Consider the following 18,780-nt stretch of genomic DNA (forward strand, 5'->3'; position numbering starts at 1 on the left):
ACTAAAAAATAACTACCATATAACCCACTACTGGATATGTACTCTGAGAAACCATAGTTCAAAAAGAGTCATGTACCCCAATGTTCATTGAAGCACTACTTACAATAACCAGGACATAGAAACAACCTAAGTGTCCATTGACAGATGAATGGATAAAGAAGATATGGCACATATATACAATGGAATATTACTCAGCCATAGTAAGAAGCAAAATTGAGTTATTTGTAATGAGGTGGATGGACCTAGAGTCTGTCATATAGAATGGAGTAAGTCAGAAAGAGAAAAGCAAATACGTATGCCAATATATGTCTATGGAATGTTAAAGAAAAAAAGGTTCTAATGAACCAAGTGCAGGACAGGAATAAAGACACAGATGTAGAGAATGGACTTGAGGACACGTGGAGGGGAAGTGCAAGTTGCGACAAAGTAAGAGAGTAACATTGACGTATATACACTACCAAATGTCAACTAGATAGCTGGTGGGAAGCAGCTGCATGACACAGGGAGATCAGGTCAGTGCTTTGCAACCACCTACAGAGGTGGGTTAAGGTGTTTAGGCAGGAGATGCAAGAGGGAGGGGTTATGGGGATATACGTATGCATATAGCTGATTCACTTTGTTACACAGCAGAACCTACCACAGCACTGTAAAGCAATTATACCCCAATAAGTGTGTTTAAAAATATAAAAAAGAATTTCCCAAATATAGTTAGGGAGCTGGATGTGTCAAAATATGAAAAATACTTACATTCATACCAAATTTATGTTGATCTGCTAATGTATTAATCTATATATCATAATCATCTATCTTTGTAGACCAAAATGTAAAAAATAAATCTTTCTCATAAATTTATAATATCTTGGATGAAATTTACCTTTTATATATTATTGAAACTTTTCTAGTGAACTTATTTGTCCTATAATTGTACATAAAACAATGTTACCTTGTGATAGTAAAAATGGAACTTGTTCTTGTTCACTTTTTTATTTCCAGGTTATAGCACGATTGCTGAAAAAATTAGGATAGCATCTCCATCTCTGTTATTCATATATTTTAACATCACTGTGTTCACCTTTATTTTCAATTAGAGTATAAAGAGATTTACAAATTATCTTGCACATGACATTTGATGTTTGTTTCTGTCAAAATACTTCAATACTATATTTTAATTTTTCTACTGCAATTTTATTTCCTTAAAGTGTTTTAATATCACCTGCTTCCATTTCACCTCCACTATTTCTGACATTTTATGCTATTTTCCTTTTATCTCTTGATGTTTTGTTCTTATGCCTTTCATCTTTTTTTTCCAGAGGTGTGCGTTTGTTGCATACTGTTAAGAATGTCAAACCATGTGTAAACATGTCTTCTGTTTCCCACTGTTAATCATTCTTCAGAGGTATTCAGAGGTATGTTCTCCCTCAGGGTTGTCTGAGGTATTTTTTTTGTTGTTGTTTTCTCTTCTGCTGGAATATTTATCCTGTTTGAGTTTTTTTCTTCTGTACTAATCCTTAAATGAAAAGAAAGAGCATGTTGGTTGGCTATGGCTCTGCTGTGTTTTTATTTGGGCATTGAATAATATCCCTCAAAACCTAAGGGAAAATTACTCTTCAGGGAATCTTATCTGTTTCCTTTTGTTTACCCGCTGTTCATCTAACCTATAGGTTGATCTGCTGAACTTCTAGATTCTCTCCTACTCAATTTCCTGATTCTATAAAAAAATTAGTGGGTAGATAACACAAAAATCTTCCATTTCCAGAGTCCAATTTCCAAAATGCAAGGATCCTTGCAGACTCTGTTCTTCTTCAAGATCTCTATCATAGACAGTACAGATTCCACTGGTCTCTACTTCCTTCTTACTTCCTGATTGTGGCTTTTAGTTTTTGTGGTCTTTGAATACATACAGAGACATGGTTTGATATGATGTAAATGACATACAGACAATATTCCTGGGTTTCTAAAATTACAACTCATGTTTGTATATTTCACTCTCTTGCATGGCTCAAAGTAAAACATAGAGCCTGAAAGGCAGAAATGATAAAGGGAGAAACATTATGACTATGTTACAGAGAAGAAAAGTGACTAAATTGTGCAGAACACAGATTCAACCTAAAACTTAGGTGATGTTACCTAAATATATACTATGTTCCTGTGAAATTTTTCCATTATTTTCTCCCTAGTAGAGATACTGGGCTAGTGAACTAGGGCAAAGACAATACCTAAAGCAAAAACATATTTATTATTTCTTTCATATGAAGAAATACATAGAAACAGGACATTTTATTAATTTGTTATTTTTACTTTATTTATTTTGCTCTATTAAACAAATATTTAGGTATAAAAAATGCTCCAAGTTTCAAAAATCTTAATATTTTGTGCTATAGTCTATATATCCTCATAGGTATTTTATTCTGAAGCTGACTATTTTATTTGTGTATATTATTTTTATTGATGTTCAAAATTACTTTCTAGAAAAAGCTACCATCTCGGTGTCATCTATGCTTTGTGTGCTAATTAATATGTAAATTTTAATCTATGTTGCTTTCTTAAATCTAAAATTGTATTATGCTTTGCAGTGCAGAATGTATTTGCCTCTTGATTTATAATTGAAGCAGGTTGCTCTTATTAACATACTTCCTCTAGGCAAGGGCAGAAATGTGGCTATATTTTTTAAACTGTAATAAAAGAAGATGGTGAAAGTTTGATTAATATTTCATTTTTTCATCTTTGAAAATAATAAAACTATGTAAGACTGCCTTTAGGTTGAATATTTATATTCTTGAATTAAAGAGCCAACATATTTATCCCTTTAACACAAAATGAATGTTCTTATCATTTATAATTAAAATACATGATTTTCAAATAATTCATGTAGTTTACAAAATAACACAGCGAAATGATATAATATTGGATAAATTAATTGCAATCAAAATATTATAAGTGACAAAGATCTGCCTGAAGTTTCATTTCAAATGCTTCAATTTGGTTCAAACATGCCAGAGGAGGGCAAATTCCTTCATGGATATTAGAGGATAGAGAAAACTGGTCCTTCCATTGCATTCTCTAGTCTCCATCTTCCTCCTGATAGATTAGTGAAAAAGGAAATTATAACTGAGTCAATCCTTCATTTTTCTCTGATTCTTTCACAACACACTGTAAATCTTCCAAATTCTATTATCACAGAATATTTTAATTTCATAGTATAAAAATGTTAATATCATTTTATTATTTTTTTTAATGTAGGGAGCATGAATTCAGAGCAAGTTCTGACTCTCCAATTACCCTCCAGTTCAAGGGCACTGATGTAGTGCATGAACTCCTTTTACAACACACACCTCAGGTGACTGAGAACTCTTCCCATCCTGAGGTAGTTTCAATCTTGGAAGTCTTTAGATGTTTCAGTGACCATCATGCAGTCAAAATGGGTCATACTTTGGTTCCATTTATTCTCTTATTTTCCCTTCTGGACTGCAGAGAAAATATCTGAATTTCTCCCCTCATGATTTTTTCCCAACACCCCACTTGTTGCCACACTCCATTTTATATTTCCTAGTCATTCTCTTCAGTTTTTTTCTTTATTTTCTTCATTGTCACAATCCATTTTTTCCTATATACTCTTAACAACTTATTTTCCTCATCCTTCATTTATTTAATCATTGAATTTTATTGGGCCAATTCTATGTGCCTGACAATCAGTCACTAGGGAAGCAGGGGTGAAAAATTAGACAAAAATCACATGAAATTTTGTTCTTTTACATTTTCTATCAGTTTTTACTTTATTTGCCATCCTTTTATTCTTTCACTCTAACAGAAACTATTGAATAACTTAAACATAGTTTAAAGCCCTGATTAAGCAGAATACAGCCTGCATTTACCTGTCACTTAAGGAACATCATGGAAATATTAGTGTGAGTTTTAATCTGAACACAATTCTATTGAAGGTTAAATGTACGTAGACTTGGTCTAAACTTATACATTTAAAAATGCAATTAATCACAATAAATATTATCCAGTAACTTTATTGGAAACATCATTGAGCACAAACAAAATTATCTCATGTAAATTTACCCCTGGTGTGGTAAAGCAGGTTTTCCATACAGGGGCCTGAATTCAGAGTAGGACCTGGCTCTCCTATTATGCTCAAATACATAATTTGCTTCCTAAAGCATTAATCTTCATGACTTATATGTCCATTCACTCAGACAACATCATTGGTTACCTATTTTGTACCAGACCCTACATTGAATGCAAAGAGGAAAAATAAATCTTAAATTCTGCAACAGTTTATAATTTATACAATGTCTTTGCATTTTAATATCTTCAACCATAGTGGAACTTTATTAAGCCATTTTACTTGATGTAGAAACAGACTAAGGGACTTTAAATATTTGCTGGACATCAAACATAAAAAGTAGCATAAATAAAATTGAATATGAATTTTCTCATTCCAATATCACTTTTCATTCCCTAGCTATGATTCAGGGATCCATCCAATTTGGTCTGCCATGAAAACTTAAACTATTAAATAATTTCTCCAACCTATAAGTAAAGGCCAAATCTAATCAGAGATCTTGACTTTATCTTGCCTGTTACTGGACAATGGTTTCTTCCAGAAGGTTCTTCCCTAAAGAGATTTCTAGGCTGAAGTTCAGCAACATAAATTCTTCAGAAAGGAAGATGGCCTCCTTTATCTGGATTGTGCTCTGAATACCATCCCTTGCCTAAAGGTAAAAGTAGACAATCCACTGAATTTGAGTTTTAGGTTAGAGGTAAGAGCTGTTTGAAGCAAGGTTAAAAATAAAACTACCTTCTTTATTTGTCTGAAACAACATTTTAAATCTTCTGGGATAACTGAAACACTTCTTTAAAATTATAAATGTGCATTGCATGCCTTCCAGCCAACAATGACCACTTTAAAAACCTGTCCTTCTCTTACAGATTACAGTGTTCATAACCAACTGAATAATGTTTTAATCTTTTCTTTGTACACATTTTGGCCAAGATTCAGATGGTAAGTGTAATGCTGTCTACAGAGGGTAAGTTAAAAAACAAAATTCACTTGCTAAACTTTGGGCTACAAAGTGGTTAGATCTAGTCAGTCTATAAAGATACCTAGAAAAAGATAATCTTCAGATAATCTTAAACCAGCAGAAACTTTGTAGGAGAATGTTTAATAAAATCAAATTAATTAAAAATATAATGCAGGGACATTATGTAATTTTTCTAGAGTCAAAAATGCCATTGCACACCCATCAGTATGATCCAGACCTACCCTTGAATACAGAATTTTCGCTTACACCATGCTTCTTTTCAATGACTAAAATGTCATAAAAGGAATGAATAATAGTAATCAATTTACAAAATTCTGAATTAAAAATAAATAAGTAGCTATACTTTTCTGAGGGTATCTGTGGCAGGCAGAGTACTATGTCTGTGTTTGTGCTTTATTTCACATAATGCTTATGGCAGTAATTATTTGTGCTCCTTATATTTGGATAATTCTCCTTCTGGGCACAGAGCTTACATGTCCCAGGCACCTTGCAGTTAGAACCATATGACCAATTCTAGCCAATATGTCGTAAACAGAAATAATGTGTGCCATGTCAGGCTGGAGCATAGAATAAAGGATGAGAAATCTCTATACATGTATTTTATATGGTGAATCTGAAAGATAACAGAACACACATATGCTTGCCAACCAATGGGAAACATGCGGAGTGAACAAGAGAGGCACATTTTTTAAAAATCAGGTCACTGAGCTTTAGATGTTACTTTTCACCAAAGTGAAATCTTGCCTATTCTGTCTAATATATTATTTTGCCCAATTTGAACTAGATTTTGTTATCTCATTTTACAGGAAAGGAAACTGAAGCTCAAAGTATTCATGAGAGTTCCAAATGCTCAAAGGTATAAACTATGAGTATTAAAGGAAATAGATACAATGTCAAAAAAACACAGGTGTGACAAAACCTAAGCTATCATTTAAGTAAACTTATGTTCCACATTATATCCCTTATCATGCTAAATACAGAAAGCCTAATGTAGCTAAATCCAAGTAAAATATGTTACGAAGGTACTTTGAGTTAAATTTATTCAATTGAGAATTTCTATCAACCTGCATGGTCTTAAATACTACAAATTTATAGGAATTGCTTGAAATCAGGTAATATGATTCTTTTTTTAATCAAGATAGTGTTGGCCATTTTAGGTCCATCCATTTCTCTTGTCAATTCTTCCAAAGGCTGCTGGAATTTTACAGACCAAATTGAATAGAATGGACTGAAAGTTGGGGAGGATTTACATGTTGTTTTCCCTCTAATTAATGTAGACTATCTCTACTTTTTCATGTCTTTTACATTTTGTCACCAATGTTCTTTAAATTTCAGTGTACGTGTATTACAATAAAGACACAGAGGTAGAGAATGGATTTGAGGACATGGGGAGGGGGAAGGGTAAGCTAGGATGAAGTGAGAGAGTAACAGTGACATATATACACTACCAAATGTAAAATAGATAGCTAGTGAGAAGCAGCTGCATAGCACAGGGAAATCACCTCAGTACTTTGTGTCCATCTAGAGGGGCAGGATAAGGAGGGTGGGAGAGAGACGCAAAAGGGAGGGGATTTGGGGATATACATATGCATATAGCTGATTCACTTTGTTATACAACAGAAACTAACACAATATTGTAAAGCAATTATACTCCAATAAAGATGTTAAAGGAAAAAAGAAAAAAAAAGGACTCATAAATTTATTCTTAATTATTTTATGGTTTTGTTGCTACTGTATTTTTTTAATTTCATTTTCCATTTGTTTGATGCTATTTGTAGATAGAAACAAATTTGTTTACCATGAATAATTATTTAAATATGAATAATATTACATCTAGTATTTTTTAAACAGAATTCTTAGGGTTTTCTACATATACCACAGTGACATCTGTAAATAAAGGCAAATTTTACTTCTTCCTTTCCAATTTTTATGGTTTTTATTTATTTTCTCCTATAATATAATTGCTAGGACTTCTGCTATAATCCTAACTTGGAGAGAACAGAAACCTTGCCTTGTATCCAATGATTTTTTTGTGTGTGTGTGGTTGTTTGTTTGTTTTTTGAGTGGGTGGAGGGCAGATGTTCAATATTTCACTACTAAGTAAAATGTATAATATGAGCTATGGGTTATTTATAGATCCCTGTTTACCGAATGAGAAAGAGACCTAGTATCCTTTTTTTGAGTATTTTCTTCATGAGTAGTTAAAGTTTATCAAGTATATTTTTCAGTATCTTTTGAGAAGTTCTACATATTTCTCTTTATTTCATCATTGTGTTGAAGCACATTGGTTCATATTTCAATGTTAAATCAAACTTACATTCCTGAGAAAAATTTGTCTGGGCTATCTCACTTAATCCTTATAATTTTTGTGAAGTTATTATAATTATCATCATTTTATATGCAAAAAAAATTAAACATAAAGATATTAAATAATCTGCCAATATCAACTACTTAGTGGGAAATTAAGAGAAACTATAGATTTAGACTTGCTTACTTAAATTCTCTGAGGAAGAGAGTGAAAATAATCTACATGTATTAAATCAACATTACAGATGGATTAGAGAAGACTAAAATGTGAGGAAGGAAACAAACCTATTGTTAAACTACTATGCAATGAACTGTAATAGCCTATTCTAGGAAAGCACACATAAAGGTAAAAAAGCAGAGGCACAGAGAGGCAATTTTCCTTCGTGTGCTTTCAATTCAAAATGTCCTGAACAAGATGACATTGTGGCCTATTAACTTAATACCATCTCTTAATTGTGACTTTCACCTAATTTGCCTAACTTTGGCCTGAGTCTATGGTAGTCATGTAAGCATTTAGATTTACACAAGGAATTGCTAGTAAATTGATTAACGCTGTAAATCAATCCATCAATGGGATTACCCAGAAAATTCAACAACTCAGGACTTTAATTCTGTGTCTACCCTGTTAAACGAAGTGTGTAAGCTTTTCAAAATTACTTCTTTGCAGACAACTCCCTATCAGCTAGAAACAGATGGGCTGATGGATAGTTTAATCAAACACACAAACAGATGCTAAGAAAATTCATCATCATTGAACCATAACATTGGAATAAGTTGATAGTTTTTGTCTGTTTTACCTATTGGGATGTTAGTCAATCATCAACAGTCTTGTTTCCTTTGAAATGTGCCATTAGAGAATTTCCAATAAGGGCACACCAGCAAGCACAAACTAGCCTAACTGATGACAAGTATCTTAATGATGATAGGTATAAAGATAAAATAATATTGTCAAGCAGATAAACAGAGTTCAATTCTCAGTAGGACAAAGGTGGAAATTTACATTCATCTTATTGTGTAGAAGACAACATCCTCATTTGGGTGAAATACTGAGAATCATTTTGGATTTAGGCTAACAGCTTTGTCATTCCCATCCTCAGTTTCCTGATCATTAAAGGGCTGTAATTACAAACCTGTGGGTATTTTGAGAGGATAAAAATGTAATGAGACTTAGTTGAATAATCTTAATTCATATAATCTATTATGTAGATATAATATATCATTATCTCTGCAATTATTATTGCTATTGTAAGTGATACTGCCACTGGATTTAGAGATGATGATTCATGACATTTTTGACTCCTAAAATTAAATCCTCGTTGATTGTATACTAAGTAGAATCACCATTTTAACCTTTCTTAAGTGTCAGATATGAACATGGTAACTAACTTTTCATGGAGGGCAAAGTTTTAATGGATCACCTATGTATTTTGATTTTCTTTCAATATTACTTGGAAATGGGTAAAATCATGACAAATACAGTGGATTTTCCTGCATGAGAATGAACATAAAATGCAAACATGAACAATTTCATCCACTTACTTCACATATTTCATAGAAGTTTGGAATATTTTTTAAATAATATTGTCCAATGAAAGCAACCAGGGCTGATTCCAGAGCTGGGGCAAGTATAGGATGAGCCTAAAATATCAGGTCTATTGTTGTACTGAGACAAGATTTGGCCCAGGCAACTGGAATGATAGGTATACTTGGCCTAACAAATGGTCTGGTGTGACTGGTGTGTTCTGTGGGTCCATAGTCATGGATTTTCCTGGCACATTTGTTGTGTTCAGTAAGGCTATGACCCATGAGGTAACCACTTGGCCAGCATGTTTGACACAGCTAAAGCCCAAGAAGCATCCTATGAATTTGAAAGATTGATTACGTTCCAGAATAGTGAACAAATTAGTAAATACAGAGTGATAAGATAATGTGAGTTAGGTTTCTCATTGTTAAAGAGAAGGTTAAAAATATGGAAAGGGGGAAAACTGAAATAAATCCTGTATTAGAGGTATCAGTGTGAACTCATGGTTTTTAATATATAAAGGTAGTTATAGTTATAGGAATAAAATCTTATATATCTATTTATCTCTCAAGAGATAGAGCTAAAGATCAATAGAAATATATGTGTGTGTTTCTGTGGTGAATATATATACATATGTACATATTCTAGCCCTGATCACTGCATTCCAAGAGCAAATAGCACACTTAACACCCAAATTTTGGTTCCTAAATAATATTGTCCAATGAAAGCAACCAGGGCTGATTCCAGAGCTGGGGCAAGTATAGGATGAGCCTAAAATATCAGGTTGTGTCAGCAGTAAGAAGGTAAAATTAGAAATGCAAATGAAAGTAAGAAATACGAAAATTTTTGTTAAAATATTTAGCAATATAGAATTTCAAAAGTTGTGATTTATAATTGCCACAAGCTTTTATCCTTATTCAATAAGCATCCACTTCCATAGAATCAGAGTTAAATATTTTATGTTTCAGTCTGAGGAATTTATCTAGGATATAGTTTATCCATTATCCAAGACATCAAATGAAGGTAAACTTTGGGTCTATAAAATTAAGTGAACTTAAAATAATCAGTTCCTGAATTTTGGCATATGATTTTAAATTCATTCAGTTTTGCCATCTGTCACAAAAAGAAAAGGCCAATATAAAAATTAATTTCAGAAGAAATAGAAATAATATAATAAACAAAGTAAAAAATAGAAGGTTTTATAATATATTAAAATACATTATTGACTTTATAAAAAGAACTTCATGCAAAGGAGTCTATGGAGATCATGAAAGCATTTTTGGAAATTAAAAATTGTAAAATTGTAGTGGCTGACATAAAAGCAATACAAAGTATGGGTGCTAGAAGACAGGAATCTCTCCAAATTTATAGAAGCATAAACATTGACAGAAAATATGAGAGGAAAGGGAATTCCCTGGTGATCCAGTGGTTAGGACACCATGCTCTCATTGCCGAGGGCCCAGGTTCTATCCCTGGTCAGTGAACTAAGATCCCACAAGTTGGACAGTGCAGCCAAAAAATTAAAAAAGCAAAAAACAAAAAAAATCTAATTGCTTCTTAAAACAAAGAAAATATGACAGAAAATATAGGTGGTTTAGTGAAATTTCAAGAAGGGTGGACTTTGAAAACTAGAGATTAATAAAGATATAATTAAATATAACCTGATTGATCTGAGAAATAGTTAAAATTCACCACTGTAAACGTAATGTTTATGCACTTTTCTGAAGTTAAATTCAAGTTAAATTCAAAAACATATTAATTATAAGGATTGCTAAAAGAGCTCTCTAAAATGGAGCCTGGAGGCCTTAGAGGAAGTAAGACTTAAATTTTACAGCTTTATACCAACTTTTTGCTCATTTCCACAGCACCATGACAGTCCTGGCTTGACCATGTAGGGACAAGAAAACTCCCCTGCCTGATGTAGAGGAGGAGCTGATGATGGAAGTTTGACGTCTACTCAAGAATGAGGAAGAAGGTGGTCTTTTCCTCCTCCCAATTTTTCCTTTGATTATAAAACTGTAGCCCACTGAGTTCTCAGTGCAGCACTCCCTTGCCCACCCGCTTGTAAGCCTCACAAGCATTCTATTCTAATAAATCACTTCTTATCTATCAAAAAAGATATTTTATGGCTTTAAATAACATCTACACACAGATGACTTCAAATCCATAACTTCAGTTTTCTCCCCTGTGCTCCAGGTCAGAATCTCTAAAGGCCTCTATTAGATTTCCAGTTAGATGTTTGATAGGAATAACAGAATTCTTGATTTTCCTCTCCAAAATTGCCCCTCCATCATCTATTCATTAAGACAAAAATCTAGAATTATCTTTAATATGCCAATGTCTCTTACTCCAGTCCTCAATAATCATCTCCTACACCCACACCCACACACCACACACTACACACTACACAAACTCAAGCAATCCATCAACAAGTTGATATGCCCCATATGGATCCGCAGTTTTTAAATTATGCTCTTAACATTCTATTCCAGACCATTTTATTTCTCACCTACAACATCTTAAACATCCCCTATTTTTCACACTTAAACAATGAAATCTAAACTTGTTATCATTACTTTCAAGGCCTTGCCTAATTGAAAGCTTCTCCATTATTCTCTTTTACCAAGATCCTTCATATTCCATAAGTTGCATCTTCTCTAGATAAGTGGCTTTCTTAATATTCTTCAAAAAATTAATTTTGTTCTGGCTTTCAGGCCTTTCTACTTACTATTCTTTCTCCTGGAGTCACTGACACCAGATCTTCATATTTTGGGTCTTTCTAGTTTTAAATGTATTTCTTCAGATTATCCCTGTTTACCCAATCAACTGAATACCAAAACTTTGGTTGACTCTATCACCTTGTTTTAATTCTCTGTAGTGTTTATCACCATCTGAAATTATGTATCTCATATATTTCTTCATTTTCTGTTATTTTTCTCTGTCACTTTTAAATTAAAAGCTCAACCTGAGCTGTTTCATCAACTGCTTTACTCACCACAGCTAGAAAATACATGTCTGGCAGAGAATGAACATTCACTGCACATATGTTAGAAGGAATAATAAAATGCTATAATCAACAATACATTATAGAAGATAGTTTTTCTTTTTCAGCAAGGTTGGAAAATATACAGCAAGAACACTTCCCCACAGTTCTGCACACCTAACCCCTATGAATAACTGGGAATAGCACATTTTCCAATTGATTTTTAATATAGCCTGAGATCCTTCTTATTGCAATACTCAACTTGGCTACTATTCAAACAGCTCCAGCTATGAGCTGGAACCTGGTTCCTGACCCTAAATTAGATAACATAGCTTAGTTTGTACATGGTTTTAGACAAAGCTGTGAACTTCATTACATAAGTGTCTGATACTTATTTCAATTCAATAGACATTTATTGAGCATCTACTCCACTATAATCTCGGTCTCTGTTTTTGAGAGATCACAGTGTAACAGGAAAAGTAATGTACAAATAATCAAAGTCAATGCAGGAATTTAGGGAAGAGAAAGCAGCATGATCAAGGCATGAAAAGTTGAATAACATGGCAGTCAACAATTGATGTTAATGTTTGGAAGGAAGGTCAAGGAGTGATGGTGTAAATAAGGCTGGGAACAGTCAGGGTCATATTGTGAAAGACTTTTTAAAATGAGATGGAGAGCTTAGATCTGGATGTGCACTCACTGGTGAGGGAAAAGTATGATCAGAGCTTTGTTTGAGAAAGATAAGTGGTGGTGGAGGGTAGAACTGAAGAGAAAAGGAAAAAATCTAGGGGCACAGAGACCAGTTAGAATGAAAATGCAAAATCTTAAGTGTCAGACAATTAGGACTTAGATCATGTGTTAATTGAAAAGAAAGGAAGGAATATATTTCAGGGATTATTGCAGTTATGACTAAGCATTTAATGTTAGTTTTGTCCTGAGTGATGGTAAGAGAAAGATATTGAGTAAAAAATATCACTACAATAGATGGTGACAGGCACCCAAGAGGAAGAAAAACTTTCAAAAGAACAGAGAAGTCTGTTTTCACACATGTTGAATTTGAAAAGCTGTAAATCTATCAATGTAGAGTTATTTAGCCACTGTAGAAAATAGATGCCTTGGAGTTTCCATGGGTCAAATATATCCCTTCTCTATTTGAGTTCTGAACTCATATAGAAACACGCACAAAATTCATATAGTTCCAAACTATTAGCTTTGTTGCTACTTAAGCTGAATTAGAGAATATAACATAGGTTACCAAAATCTTTTAGTTTCAATTATTGAAATTTAAATTGATTGGCTTATCCTCCCAAACAACAAGAGGAGATCTGTCCAATGAGTGTACAACATGGCACTTATTTTCTACTGCTGTATATTTCATTCTATTTCAATTTGCGAAAAAATTCTCATCTGAACAGCAGGCCTGTCAACTGGGTTGAAGCTGCCACATAAGGGGTCTTAAAAATTGTCAGTTACTTGGACCTGAATTCAAAGCCTGAGACACAAATGTTGGGTTTCACCATTAGTCACCATCCTTCATCAAGTTACGTTCAAATTAATCCAGAATTCATTGTCTGCAAACATGTGGCATAATCCTTCATCTAACTTTTAGATTTTGCTAATAATAATAACAACAATAATATTTACTCTTTAGCATGGGCCACCCTGTGCTAAACATATTACATTCAAAATATTAATACAGAAACTTTATGTTAGGTACTATTTTGATTATTACACTACTATTTTATTAGGAGTCTTGACATTTACATTATATAACTAAGCAAACAAGATCGAATAAAATGGAGGTCTAGAAGTCCTCCTGAACTTTACCTGATTATCTCATTCTGGGATCCATTCTGTCAATTGATCAGATTCATTATCTCAACTTGTTTTATCCTTTGGAAGCTCTACTTTGACCTCCTAAATATACATTTTGATGCTATCTGTATGTCTAGACTAGGTTTCCTAACCCTTGTGTTGGATTCATAGTACCTGGAGAAGGTTTTAACTTTATTGCTTCCATTTGCTTCCTGTTGCTACCCTTAATGTTTAATATCAGAACTTCAGTAGTTCTAAGGCAAGTTTCAACACATTCATGTTTTTCTAGGCATTTGAGTCTAGACAAACAATGGCCTTAAATATATGCAATCACGAACATATAATATTGCTTCTTGATTTAGACATAAACTCTACTCAGAAATACACCCTCTCTGCTGAACATGCAGCTATTCAAATGGCATTTGACTACTTTATTTTATCACAGCTAAACTGTCATTAATTTTTAAAACACACCATCAATTTATGTATCATTAGGAAGGAAAAATTTATAAATTGTTTAATTTCATCAGTTATAAGACTGAGATTTCAGAGTTCTTAAATGTGAAAAAAAGTTGTATCTTGGAATCAATGAAATATCATAAGTTCCTTGAATTTTCACCACCTTTTAGTTTTCTCTTACTACTGTTATGCTTTGTTAATTAACTAACTGCCCCTCTTTTTAAAAATCCTGCCAATTTTGTGTGAAGGAGAATCTCCCAAAGTAAGTTATAGCAGACAGTTTATTGTTATTGTTACCTGCAGAGGCAGATGGGTCCTTACTCCAAATTTGCTTTGAATATTGAGCCTGAAGATACCACACACAACAAGAAGGAATGAAAAGTTTTATTACTGACATGTTTGAGATCTCTGGGGAGAGCAGGACAGGCCTATCAAACAAGTCTGAAATGGCTTGAGGAACAGGGAAAGGAGACAGGCCTGGTTTTGAATTGTGATTAGTATGTGGGGCTGAGTGAGACTTCCCAGGCACAGGCAGAGGCTGGCAGTGTTTAAGTCTCCCTCTGGAGCCAAAGGAGGGAACATTGGGCCTTCTTGTCATCTTACCCAGATATGGAGCACAGGGAGAGAGGAAACGTTGAGCTTTAAAATCTGTCAGCGGTCAAATATAAAAAAATAGAGTCCAACTCCTGCATTTATTTTCAAAACTTATAAAGGTTAGTGTTTCAATTTAATAGGACAGAAAATTCTAACAGAATTGTTATGAAAGCTAACTTTCCATATGTATAGTAAAACACTAAGATTTTAGATAAACTGGAATTTACCATACATCTATTTTCCAAAATTCTTGAGCATCCCTTTATAGAATCTTTCTCAAAGATTAGTGTCACTCTCTCAGAGACAAAAAATGAAGAGTTTACCTGATGCATTTTGGCTTTCTGATAACTTTCAGGCAGTTAATCATATTGTTTCTCTGATCTAATGACATGGCCTGGGTAGAGAATGACTTATTTGTTTCTATCTGGCCCTTTTTTGGCATGTTGGTAGGTACATTCTTAATTGACTCTTCATTTCATTTTGCATATGAAATGTTAAGGAAAAATAATTATCAGTATCCGAACATGGAAAATTGCACCATCCAAAAGTACAGATATGAATCTTGCTTAATGGTCTCAAATTTTGTAAAATAATCTTCTCATAAATATTTTTCTATATTTCCTCCATTTTAATATTATTGAGATGAACTCTGGTCTTCTAAAAAGTTTAAAACCTGCTGAAGTGACAAGTTACTACTGGTGACCAGACAGCTTCTCACCACTACTTCACTAGTCCAACATTTAGGGAAAATATGCTGCCTAAAAAGGCCATTATGTTTCTGTTTCCTTTTTTTTTATTTTTATTTTTTTCTTTTTTGTGCTTAAATTGGTTCCAAAAGGCAAAGTGAATCATACAACAATCAAATCTGGGTGAACAGTCTTCAGCGGAAGAATTTCAAGGCTCAATTTATGAACTTAGAAGCACTTATGCTGGAGATATTCGTTCTACCAAAGCATAGTGGAGTCCCCTTTCCCACATAAACTCTTCTGTTGGTGGTGCTGTGTTGAAAGCAGTTATGTACATGTGTTCCTTTGTTCTTATTTTGGACAAACAGCAATTGTTGGAGACTGGACCACACCAATCAACCCCGCAAAGAAAGGATATTATCTCCAGATATTTGAGATTTGCCTTAGGAAGAGCACAGAGGTCATCAGTGCTGTAGTGCCTTTATTATGTCTCCCTCAGGGAAGAGTCTGAAATCAGTAACTCATGAAGCACAAAACCCTCATACAGAAATTTTGATGTTAATAATACTTAGCCATACAAACTTGGACTGAATTCAGCTATGAGCTCAGTATCCTGGCCATTAGCAACCTCCCTGTGTGACTATGTCCCTCATTTATTGCATTCTTTGCCAGTTAAATAATGCACTGGCTTGGCAGTTAGAATTTTGTGAAGAGGTGGGTATTTTTTTATTCGTCTCAAAAGAATTCTAACCTGAAATAGTATCTGACTCTAAACACTTTAAGTGACATTTATTTGAGAGAACATCTTTAAAAGATTTCAGAGCTAGACAATTTCTCACTTGGGTTGCTTGTATTTCTATTTCATCTAATTTTTTTCATAGCTTTTGAAGTGGTTTCAGATGGTCTATGGAAACACAGGTGAATAATACTTATGGTCTTTGGCCCATTTTTCTTGTTTTCCCTACCAGTTACTATGTAAAATAAAACATACCTATTATATTGGACTCTAGTCAAATCTGCCCATCCCCAAGGAGTTGCAACTTCCTATGGAAGATGCATATCACCTTGGACAGTGGGGTCTTCAGATCTCCCCATCAAAGCACATTAAAGACTAACACATTCCAGGGCTTCCCTGGTGGCGCAGTGGTTGAGAGTCCGCCTGCCGATGCAGGAGACACGGGTTCGTGTCCTGGTCCGGGAAGATCCCACGTGACGCGGAGCGGCTGGGCCCGTGATCCATGGCCGCTGAGCCTGCGTGTCCAGAGCCTGTGCTCCGCAACGAGAGAGGCCACAACAGTGAGAGGCCCGCGGTAAAAAGACTAACACATTCCAAATTGGGGGTTGGGGGGAAGAAACAGAAAATAACAACACCAAATAAGGATAGGTGTATCATTTAAAAATGTAGTTTTGCTTTTTAAAAGTTTGAGGATCAATCTTGAGAAAGTTTTAAGTATTGGAATTTGACCTAAAATGTATTTGCATAAACTTGGAATATGTTTTTATGGTGCACAGTATGAAAAAAATATGGACTGAATTGACAATTCCTTTGTAATTTTGTTTCTAGGAGCTCCCTTGGAAATTTGTTCCCATGCTTGTAGTGGGGAAAGAATGGAAGAAGAAGAGATCCAGAAATTTAGGTTCAAATTCCTTATTTCAGTGTGGCTCCAGATTAGAACTTGTCAGTGCAAACTGCTCAGGGAGATCTGAGGGCAGAAGGGGAAGAGAGGGCACAGTTCTTCAGAGGCAGCTACAAAAGATTAAGGGGAAGATGTGAAGTTCAAAGTACCTTCTAGTTATAGAGATGAAGCAGCCTGGGAGAGTTGGTGGAAATTCCCAGCTTATGCTTCATAGTGGCATCAGCAGCAAGCTATAGAGAAGCTACAGTATAAACAGGTAGTTGTTTGAATCTTCCAGTTCCTAAGAATCTCAGCAGCTTCCAGGCAAACTCTTAAAATTCACCCCTTCCTGTATTGCAGGCTGAAGCCCTTAGTGGAACCTCCTCGGACCTTCACTCCTCCTGTTCTCTCAACATGGGTCTAAGCCTCCACTTTATTGTTTTATAATCCTTCTGAATATCTTCTGATTATTTGACTTAATTTTAAATAACAGTAACATTAATCATCATGTTTAGATTCAAAAGAAATACATGGAATCAATGCTTGTATTTAATTTTTTTAATCTTTCAGAGAGTTTAAGGTAAATACTAGATATCCTCTGAAAGTGTGCAGTCCCAGCATAAAAAAATTATTTCAGTATTTCATTAATAACACTCTGTTAGTTAAGTAGCACTATGTTTTTGAAACCTATCACAGGTGCAATACAAAAAAAGAAAGTTTGGTTTGTTAGCATTTAAACCATAATTTTCTTTGCCAGTAGATTTTCCTCAAGATGTAGGAAATTTGATACTGAATTTAATTTTATATATTAAATCTAATAATATTTGGCTTCTATTAAAGGATTATGTTTCCTTTAATATAATCCTGGGAACTTAGGCTGATTTGAAGAGCTTTTCTTGCATTTGTTTGCTTTGATAGGAGGGCTTAAAATGGTGGCATACTGCTTTGGTGTTAATGTGTGTTTCCTGTAAGTAAACACAAATGTGGGAAAACGTTAATGAGGGATCTATAGTACTGGTTAAACAGGTGGAGAAAATTAATTCAATTAAAGTGAAATGAACTATCATTATTTAATTTGAGTAAGAAATCTGGGCAAAAGGTGTGAATTTACAGACAGAACTGTGCTAAGTTCTTTTGCATTTGCACTAGGGCTGCAATAGAATGTAAAACTGTAATATAGGGTTTTCAGCTCAACACTTTAAACAAAAAGTTTTGTGCTCATGAATTTGTATTTGGAACTATGTCACTGGATAGTCTCTAAACATAGGATGAAATGGGATAACTTTCCATCTGTCAGTGGTAAGTGAATTTTAGTCTGAATATTGATGAAGTTGTTGGACCTCTTGCTGCTTCCTTGCCTTAGAAACTTTTTGCCTCACTCAACATATAAGATGTGGGATGCAGAACTTCCATTTCAAATATAGGTAAGGTATCCTCCTGCCCTGTTAATAAAATACGATCTGATATTTGATGTTGTAACCTATGATGATTTTTGTCTATTCCCTGAATGTGGTCTTGTCAAGCCTAAATTTTATGGCTTACTGTATCCACTAATTCATCGCCTGAATCTTACTTATCTTCTCTCTAATGGAATAGACACATACTCTTCCATCAGCATTTCAAGATTTTCCCAACACGCCTGTAGGTCAACAGATCCGCTTACCCAGAGTCCTTCTACTTAGAGATGGGCATTTACATATTCACTAAATGAATCACCTAGATTACATAATTTTCCTATGCAGTCATTTTT

The sequence above is a fragment of the Tursiops truncatus genome, chromosome 14, assembly GCF_011762595.2.
Source record: "Tursiops truncatus isolate mTurTru1 chromosome 14, mTurTru1.mat.Y, whole genome shotgun sequence".
NCBI lineage: Eukaryota > Metazoa > Chordata > Mammalia > Artiodactyla > Delphinidae > Tursiops > Tursiops truncatus.